This window comes from Pipra filicauda, unplaced genomic scaffold (genome assembly GCF_003945595.2).
Source record: "Pipra filicauda isolate LSUMZ 115617 unplaced genomic scaffold, ASM394559v2 scaffold1269_size20220_pilon, whole genome shotgun sequence".
Taxonomy (NCBI): Eukaryota; Metazoa; Chordata; class Aves; order Passeriformes; family Pipridae; genus Pipra; species Pipra filicauda.
Window position 1 is genome coordinate 1 of NW_024103728.1, and position 9,745 is coordinate 9,745.

Below are 9,745 nucleotides of genomic sequence, written 5' to 3' on the forward strand. Positions count from 1 at the left end.
GCAGGAGCCGGGAGCCAAAGCAGATCCCGCCTGGCCAGGCTGGGGGGCAGCAGTTGGATCCACTCTGGGGGAAAGCCCCTGTGCCTGCCAGGAGCTCTGACTCTGTTTGTCCTGCCAGCTCTGACCAGTGTCAGGGCCACTGGGAGGGATTCAGAATCCACAGAAATCCCAAATCCTACCGCGGGACTCAATCAAAGGAAGAAAGTAATTTTTGTCATAAAAAGCTTAAAAAACCGGTTAAAAATTCTAGGACAGCAATACTGGGATTCTCAGGAAACTTAGTAGTGCTCTTGGTTCCATTTCAATGTATCTTTAGTCCCTCAATGAGCAGCTTGGAGAACTTCCCCTGGGATTTAGAGGCTGAGCAGGGTTTGCTTTGGATTGCCTGGCACCTCTGGTCCCAGCTGGTGCAAACACAACTTGGGCCAATGTGGTTAAACACACTTTCCTACAAAAACAGTTGCTGTATCCCCTAGAAACTACCCCAAGTTTGCAGACAAAACCTTCATCTCTGTCCCTCCTCAGTTATCCCAGGTTTTCCAAGCTGGTTCAAACACAACTTGGGCCAATGTGGTTAAACACACTTTCCCACACAAACAGTTGCTGTATCCCCTAGAAATTAGCCTATGTCTGCAGATAAAACCTTCATCTCGGTCCCTCCTCAGTTATCCCAGGTTTTCCCAGCTGGGAGCTGCAAGGAGGCTGTAAATTGAAAGGCAGAAAGAGAAGATCTGTCAACAAAAGGCACAAAGAAGGGGACAGGTTTCAAAAAACATTTCTGCAATCTAATGAATAACCCTTTCCAGTTTCCCAGGGAGAAGAACAGGAACTCACAGCCACCAAGGCCTGACAGTCCCCTGCAGCCAGAGCTCAGCACACAGCCAGAGAGGCAATTCCAGCATCTAAAAGAAAAAAAGAAGAAAAAAGTGATTTATTTTGTTTTAAAATAACTTTCAGTTGTTCCAAGCAAAGCAAGCCTTGCTCTGGTTTCAGTTGGGTGAACAGGGAGCGCTGGGCACAGGGCACGTCATTAATGCCCAGGGGATGGGGCTTGGTGGGGGAGGGAAGAGCAGCTGATGGAGTTGCCCAGTCCAATTCCTGCCCAAGGCCTGACTGGCCCAGGACAAACCCTCTGGCAGGCAGTGGTTTTGTTCCCTCTCATGGTCAGTGCCCAGTGTGTCCCTGTGGGCAGTGCCAGGCTGGGGGCAGGCACACGCAGCTGGCAGCACTCTCTGCCCCAAACAGCCTCGGGGGGCAGCGCAGCCCCGGGGGTCGAGGGGGGCTGGAGGCGGCCCAGGAAAGGCCCCCCCGCTCCCCCCGGGGCAGCTCCACAGCCCCCCTGCCCTCTCTGCCACGGGGGCCCCGCTGCTCCCCCGGCTGGCACAGAGCCCCCTGCCCATGGCTGGCAAATCAGGGCCAGGGCTCGGCCTCGCTGCAGCCGCCCCACACGGGAGCAACTCAGGGCTCAGCCCAACATTTCCCTGCTTGGCCACTGCAGAGACCCTCAGGTCACCTCAACACCTTCCTTCTCTTCCCAGCAGGTTACCTGAACTTTAACACCCACAACTGTCTGTGTCTCTCACCACTCATCACCTCAGCTTACCTCAATGTGTTCATTCCCTGCCCTGCAGAGAATGAACCTCCTTTTTAACCCCCAAACTTTACCCTTCCAGCCCACTCCTGATTACCTCTTCTTGAACACAAAAGAGTCATTCCCTCCCCTAGAGATTACCTCCTTTTTAACCCCCAGAGTCTTCCCTACCTACTCCTGATTACCTCTTTTGGACCTCCAAATATTCATTCTCTGCCCTGCAGATTTGCTCAAGGTTCACCCTCAGAAATTCCTCTGCCTCTCCCCTCCTGACTGCCTCACTTTCTTCCAAAATATTCCTTCTCTCTGCTGCACATTGCCACAGATTTGACCCCCACAATTTTCCCTACCTCTCTACAGCTGATCACCTCGTGTATACCTAAATATGTTCCTGCTCTACCCTACAGACCACCTCAAGTTCACTCTCAAAACTTTCCCTACCTGCTCACCACTGACTACCTCCTTTTGACCTCCAAATATTCATTCTCCACCCTGGAGAGTTTCTCAAGTCTTACCTGTCCACTGGCGACTGCCTTAGTTTATCCCAAAATGTTCATTCTCTCTGCCAGACACTGTCACACATTTTACCCCCAGAACCTTCCCTGGCCCGCTGTGGTGTCCACTCCTGATTGCCTCCTCTGCACCTCTCAGGATTCATTCTGGACCCTGGAGATTACCTCGAAGATTTCTGCCCTAAATGTCCCCACCTGGCCACCACTGATTACCTCAGTTGACCTCCTGATGTCCTTTCTCTCCCCTGGAGATAACCTCGTTCAAAACCCCCAAAGTTTTACCTCAAAATATTCCTTCTGTCCCCTGGACATTACCTCAAGGTTTACCCTTATAATTTTCCCTACGAGTCCACAAATGATTACCCCAGTTTCCCTCAGGATGTACATTCTCTGCTCCACGTGACCTCAAATTTGACAAACAGAAATTTTCCCTCCCTGCCCAACACTGACTGCCTCACTTTACCCCGAGGTATTCATTCTCTCTGCTACAGATTTTATTCCTACAATTTTCCTTACCTACCCACATGTAATCAGCTCCTCTGTACAAATACATGTTCATTCTTTACCCTATAGATTACCTCAAGTTTACCCTAAAACACTCCCCAGCTGTCCACCACTGAGTACCTCATTTATCCTTCAAAATATTCACTCTCTGCCTTGGACATTCCCTCAAGTTTTACCCCCAAAGGTTTCCCCTCCTGCCCACCCCTGACTGCCTCAGTGTCCAGCAGGAGGTACATCCTCTCTGCTACAGGGGACCTCACTCTGGACCCACTGCATTTTCCCGACCCCTCCACATCTCAGCAACTCACTCCTACATCAAGATGTTCATTCTCTACCCAGCACACCACCTCCAGTTTACTCTCAACACTTTCCCCACCTCTCCACCACCCAGGAACTCATTTTCACCTCAGAAGATTCACTCTCTGCCCTGTAGAGTCCCACAGGTTTTACCCCCCACATTTTCCCTGCAGGTCCGCAAGGTTTACCCCAGTTTACCCCAGGAGGTGCATTCTCTCTCCTCCACATGACCTCTGATTTTACAAACACAAATTTTCCCTACCAGCCCACCCCTGACTGCCTCACTGGACCTCAAAAGCCTCATTTTCTCCCCTAGGTGACATCCAGACTTACCCTCACAGTTTTCCCTGCCTGCAAACTACTTATTACTTCATTTTTACCTCTAAAGATTTGTCCTCTGCCACAGAGATGACCTCAGATTTTTCCCCCAAAACCTCCTTACCTGTCCACTACTGATTGCCCCAGTTTACCCCAGGAGGTGCATTCTCTCTGCTGCACATTACCTCAGGTTTGACAAACAAAGATTTCCCTCCCTGCCCACTACTGACTGCCTCACCTTACCCCAAAAGATTCATTCTCTCTGGGACAGATTGCCCCACATTTTACTCCCAACATCTGCCTTACCTGTCCACGTCTGACCAGCTCCTTTGTACCTACAGAGGGTCATTCTGCACCCCACACACACCTCAGGCTTATCTCAAACCTCTCCCCACCTGTCTGCCACCCAGTGCCTCATCTTTACCTCAACACATTCCTTCTCTTCCCAGCAGATTACCTGAACTTTAACACCCACCGTTTTCTGTGTCTGTCACCACTCATCACCTCAGGTTACCTCAGTGTGTTCATTCCCTGCCCTCCAGAGAATGAACCTCCTTTTTACCCCCCAAACTTTCCCCTTTCAGCCCACTCCTGATTACCTCTTTTTGAACATAAAAGAGTCATTCTCTCCCCAGAGTCTTCCCTACCTGCACACTCCTGATTACCTCTTTTGGACCTCCAAATATTCATTTTCTGCCCTGCAGTTTTGCTCAAGGTTCACACTCAGAAATTTCCCTACCTCTCCCCTACTGACTGCCTCACTTTATTCCAAAATGTTCCTTCTCTCTGCTGCACATTGCCACAGATTTGACCCCCACAATTTTCCCTACAAGTCCACCACTGAGTACCTCATGTTCATCTCTCAATATTCATCCTATACCATGCAGATTACCTCAGATATTTCCCCCTCCAATTTTCCCCATATGTCCACAAATGATTACCCCAGTTTACCTCAGGATGTACATTCTCTGCTCCACGTGACCTCAAATTTGACAAACAAAAATTTTCCCTACCTCCCCAACACTGACTGCCTCACTTCACACCAAGATATTCATTCTCTCTGCTACAGATTGCCCAGATTTTACTCCCAAAATTCTCCTTACCTACCCACATGTAATCAGCTCCTCTGTACAAATACATGTTCATTCTCTACCCTGTGGGCTACCCCAAGTTTACCCTAAAACACTCCCCAACTGTCCACTACTGAGTACCTCATTTATCCTTCAAAATATTCTTTCTCTGCCCTGGACATTCCCTCAAGTTTTACCCCCAAAGGTTTCCTTTCCTGCCCTCTGCTGACTGCCTCAGTGTCCATCATGATGTGCATCCTCTCTGCTCCACATGATCCCTGATTTTACCAACAGAAATTTCCCTCCCTGCCCACCACTGACTGCCTCACTTTATCTCTAAATGGTCATTCTGTCCTCTACAGATGACATCAACTCTTACCCCCAACATTTCCCTTCCTCTACATCACCCATTATCTCTTCCTGACACCCCAAATTTCCCTTCCATCCCTACACATTCCCTGAGTGTTTCCCTCCCAAGCATCCTTCCCTTCTTCGCTGTTTAATAACTCACACTCCAGCCCCAGGCTCTCCACTCCCCCCTCAGTGGGACCCCTCCAAAATGCCACCTCCCTCCCCTCTGCAGCACCTCACCTTTTCCTTCAGAAACAGTTCCTGGGTCCCCTCGAAATTACCCCAAGTTGGCAGCTACAAATGTCACCTCTGTCCCTGCCATGTTCTCCCAGGTTTCCCCAGCTGGGAGCTGCAAGGAATTCAGCCCAGTGAATGGAAGGAATTCAGGCCAGTGAATGGACATCAGGGAACAGCTGTACATGCAAAGGCAGAAAGAGAAGGTCTGTCAGCAAAAGGCACAAAGAAGGGGACAGGCTTCAGAAAACATTTCTGCAATCTAATGAATAACTCTTTCCAGTTTCCCAGGGAGAAGAACAGGAACTCACAGCCACCAAGGCCTGACAGTCCCCTGCAGCCAGAGCTCAGCACACAGCCAGTCAGGCAATTCCAGCATCTAAAAGGAAAAAAAAGAACAAAAAAAGTGACTTATTTTGTTTTAAAGTTACTTTCAGTTGTTCCAAGCAAAGCAAGCCTTGCTCTGGTTTCAGTTGGGTGAACAGTGAGCGCTGGGCACAGGGCACGTCATTAATGCCCAGGGGATGGGGCTTGGTGGGGGAGGGAAGAGCAGCTGATGGAGTTGCCCAGTCCAATTCCTGCCCCAGGCCTGACTGGCCCAGGACAAACCCTCTGGCAGGCAGTGGTTTTGTTCCCTCTCATGGTCAGTGCCCAGTGTGTCCCTGTGGGCAGTGCCAGGCTGGGGACAGGCACACGAAGCATGACTTCATGCTGCTTCCTTAACAGGAGCACACCAAACTCATCGAAGCCAGAGAGGAAATTACAAACAAACAAACAAACAAACAAACAAACAAACAAAAGACCCAAAAAGATGCTTTGCACTGATACACTCTCTGGTTGATCATTCCAAAGGAAATTCTCCACAGATCAGAAGTAAGTACCAATACTTTGTCCTCTATTGAAAATTAATGACTTGAGGGGCTGGACATGTCCAGTGAGGGTTCAGGGGTCTGGTGGGTCCTTTATGGCTGATCCTGACCGGCCCAGGCCAAACCCAACCACCCCCATCGCTGCTCCATCCCAAACCTGGGGGCAACATTCAGACAGTTTGGAAACACTCCCCTTCCCTGCTACTCTGTCCTTCCTTACACATCCAGTGCCCAGGGAGCAAATGCCAACAGCAGGAGGAGAGAAAGGTGTCCCTCTGACTTACCCCACCCCACGGGCAGCACCAGGAGCCCCCAGCCCGGCCGGCGGGGCTGCAGCCTCTTGCCTTTGGCTGCTCCCAGCCCAGGGCACTTGGCAGAGCTGGGCTGGATCAGGGCTTTGGCCTGGCCTGGAAGAGAGGAGAACAAGGCAATTAAGGGCACTGGGCAAGTCAAAGGCTCCTGCCCTTCACCCTTCTCTTCAATTGCTCACTAGAGAGTTTTAGCCAAGAAAAGTCCAGGGGGGACACCAAATAAAATGGGACCTTTTCCAGCATTTTCATTCCTATCTGTTTCAGGCATTAAAAGAAGGCTCGTTTTTCTTACTGCATTCCTTGCACCATTTGATCAGCATCATTTTCATTCCAAACCCCCCTTGTGAGTCGGTTGATTTTCTGCCATTGGACTTTGGGCAAAGGAAGAGACACTTGGGATGATGGACTCCAGGAAATGGTGGGCAGCAGCCCAGGAATGCCCCTCAAAAACAGGGGCCTGGGCAGCTGGAGATTATAGGAGGGGAGTTGTGAGGGGAGACACAGAGAGAGAACAGGAACAGGGGTTGTTTGGGAACAGGCTGTATGTCCAGCAGGGAGGGGAACTGGAAACAGGGGAGGCTGGAGGAAGGCAGGGGGGGAGCACGGGCCTGCCTTGGATGGATCCTTTTTCCCTTTGCTCAGGGACCTCAACTCCACCCTCTCTGAGAGCAGCAGGGAACTGCTGCGGGGGAAGAGTTCATTTAGGCACAAGCCAGTGATGCTTGTGGGACAGGGCAAGAGGGGAGAGGAACTGACACAAAAAGGACGCAACCACCACTGAAAGGGACTTTATTGAGCTGCAACACAAACACATTCACAGCAGGCCCGGGCAAGAGGTGCCCACAGGACCACCAACACAGCAGCTGGGCTTGTAGGAACACCATCTTCTCAAGTTATGGAGTCAGGGGTTGACAGCTGGGAATCGATCCTGGGGGGTTGGAGAGCACTCAGGCATCAGGGCCAAGTCCTGCCCAGTCACTGCAGACAGTTCAGCCCCAGCAGCAGTGGGAGTTTCTGCCTCTCCCTCCAATATTATTTGGGACCCAACAGCTCAGTGCTGTGGAATTTTAGCTCCATAATTGTTTTACACAGTTGAGCTTCACCAGAACTGGGGCACTTGTCAGCATTCCTGACTCTCCCAGGGCTGCACTTCCTTTGGGCATGAGGAACCTTGCAGACTGCTCCAAACCTTCACAGCCCACTTGCTCTTCTTGCCACAGCTGGACCAGTTCACTGTCCCTTCAGAAAGAGAAGGCAATGATCCTTTCTGAAACCAGAACCTCCCCCCCTTTGCTTTCCCATTCCATGTTTGGTTCCCTACACAACTGAGGCCCTTCCAGGCCTTGCCAAGTGGCAGCCAAGGAATCCAACTGAAGAACCTGCCCGAGAACAACATCTGTCCCACAGCAACATCATTCCAGGCTTCTCACTGCCACCCCTTTGCTTCTCCCAACAGCTCTGGGGGCACCAGAACTTGCCCTGAAGGCAGAAAGGCTCCTTTTGGGAGCACCACGAGCCATCTATTGTGTAGCACTGGAATTCCATCTCCTGGACAAGCCATGAGAAGCAGGGAACAATGCCTACAGGGACACGTATGGAAGTGAGTCACTGTGGTGCAACAACACAGGAGTGGAAACCATTGGGACACTCAGTCTGACCAAACCCCGCAGTCTTCCGAAAGGAATTTCTTCTTTATGGAAACAGGGCATGGCCAGGAATTCCAGCACGTGCAGTCAGAGGGCCTTGCACAATTGGGCACCTGACCTGTACGGTCCCAAATGTTCCTGATGTTCTCCTGCACACACTGCTGGGGCAAGACTGACCTGTATGGTCCCCAATGTTCCTGATGTTCTCATGCAAACACTGCTGGGGCGAGACAAAACTGATGCTCTACTCCTGCTTTTGCTGCAGCCTGTGAGGAGAGGGGAACTTATTGGGATAAAGCACCCCAAATTTTTGCTTCACTATTTGCCCTTGTAGGAACAGCAAAAGCTACAAGAAACAAATTAGGATGCTGGCTTGCAAAGCAAACAAATGCAACAAGCAAGGTACTAAGTGAACTGCTTTTGGATGTTAATTCAGTCAGACCTGCTGTGTTACAGAATAGAGCTACAATTGACTTTTTACTATTGGCTCAGGGACATGAATGTAAAGAATCTGAAGGAAGGTGTGGTATGAATTTGTCTGATCATTCGGAGTCTATTCACAGTGCATCCAACAGCTGCAAGAGGGAGTTGCAAAGCTGCAGGTTAAGGATAGCTGGGATTAGCCGGAAAACCTGCTGAATAGTTGGGGAATATCAGGATGGGTTAAATCCATAGTGAAGATGGGATGGGCCGGTGTGGGGAGGTTTCTGTGTATTGCAATATGCTTGCCATGCTTGATGCAATGTGTTAAACCAGCTATAAACAACACACTAAAGGCTGTTTTATTTGTTAACAAAGCAGGGGGAATTATGGAGGTGAACAGTGTCACCTCCCTCGGGCCCAGGACAGTGGACTTTGTTCAACTAGCTGGCAGAAAGCCGTGGGAATGGAAAGCAGGACAAGAAGACATGAAAGAAGAAGATACAAGACTGCAATAGGGACCTTGGTTGCTAAGAAATGTAGTTATTTGTATCTATTAAAACACAGGCTGTATTATGTAGACTTGAAAAAGTAAGCATAAGTAGAAGATCACCAACTGTTCTGCTTGAACTACCTATTGTTCTGCCTGGGGTATATAAGTTTATGCATTGTTATAATAAAGGACTTCGTCTTTCTTATACCACTGAAACAGAGTCTGTGCCTTTTAAAACCACACTCCTTCTATTGGGTTAAGGACTTCTATTGGGGAAGTTGGACCTGTGTCTGACCAGGACATGTGCAAACCAAATGCTGGGGACTGGAACACACAACCTGGCACTCCTGCAGCTCTTACCATTACATTCAAGAGAAAACAGCCAATTGCACCATCACTGTTCATTTCCTAATCCCAATCCCACACTGCTTTTGCACTTGGAGCACCACTTTTATAACCCAACTACAGTCCATCAGAGAGCTCCATGTCTAGCAGGGACAGGGACCCCTGGGATACTCTCAGCAATGCCTGAATCCATTGCAGGGACCTTGCTTTGAGCTCCCCAGGGCCAGGCACCCCGAGGATCTCCCCGAATAATCCTTTCGGTGCGCGCTGGAGTCCTCGGGGTGCCCCAACCCGGGGGACACCAACAGCACTGTCCCTCCAGGGGGGCCAATTTGGTCCCAAGGGTTCAATGGACAGCCCAAAAGGCATTTCAAGAGTCCTTCTTTGGAACCCACCAACGGGTACGGGGAGGAAGCCACAAGAAGGCCTCATTTCTAAAGGCAGGGGGATCTTGCCTGTGTCCCAGACTGGTCCGGGGATCTGAGGCCCTTCCCGAGAAAATCTCGGTGCCGGCGTGAAGGGCCAGAGATCCCTTGGAGCCACGGGAGAGCAGGCACAGAGTCCCTCCTGGGGGGCAATTTTGCTGCCTGAACTCAGCTCTTCAAAGAAACCTCTAAGACTCAGCTGGTGAGTTTTAGAAGCCAGGCATTCCTTGCTTACAACACCCTGACATGATCCCAGCCCAACAGGGGTCCTGGCAATCAGCCTCCAAAGGGCACACACAGGTATCTCCACTGCAGGTGATGGGAGGGGTCAGCATTACAGGAGGATTCATTTTCCTTCC

General features: G+C 50.4%; 2 long non-coding RNA genes across 3 annotated transcripts; one reads left to right on the forward strand and one right to left on the reverse strand.

Moving 5' to 3' along the window:
* Positions 1-12: 12 nt before the first annotated feature.
* On the reverse strand, positions 13-6,049 carry LOC113988646. 2 transcript variants are annotated; one of them, XR_005566567.1, is made up of 5 exons: positions 6,031-6,049; positions 5,189-5,256; positions 4,884-5,056; positions 835-902; positions 13-702 (listed from the first exon to the last, which is right to left on the reverse strand). It is a non-coding gene; the product is annotated as an uncharacterized LOC113988646 (long non-coding RNA). The 2 variants fall into 2 exon arrangements; XR_005566565.1 differs by lacking the exon at positions 13-702 and having other exon boundaries at positions 789-902.
* LOC120324889 lies at positions 4,986-5,328 on the forward strand. Its single transcript, XR_005566568.1, has 2 exons — positions 4,986-5,083; positions 5,161-5,328. It is a non-coding gene; the product is annotated as an uncharacterized LOC120324889 (long non-coding RNA).
* Positions 6,050-9,745: the final 3,696 nt, after the last annotated feature.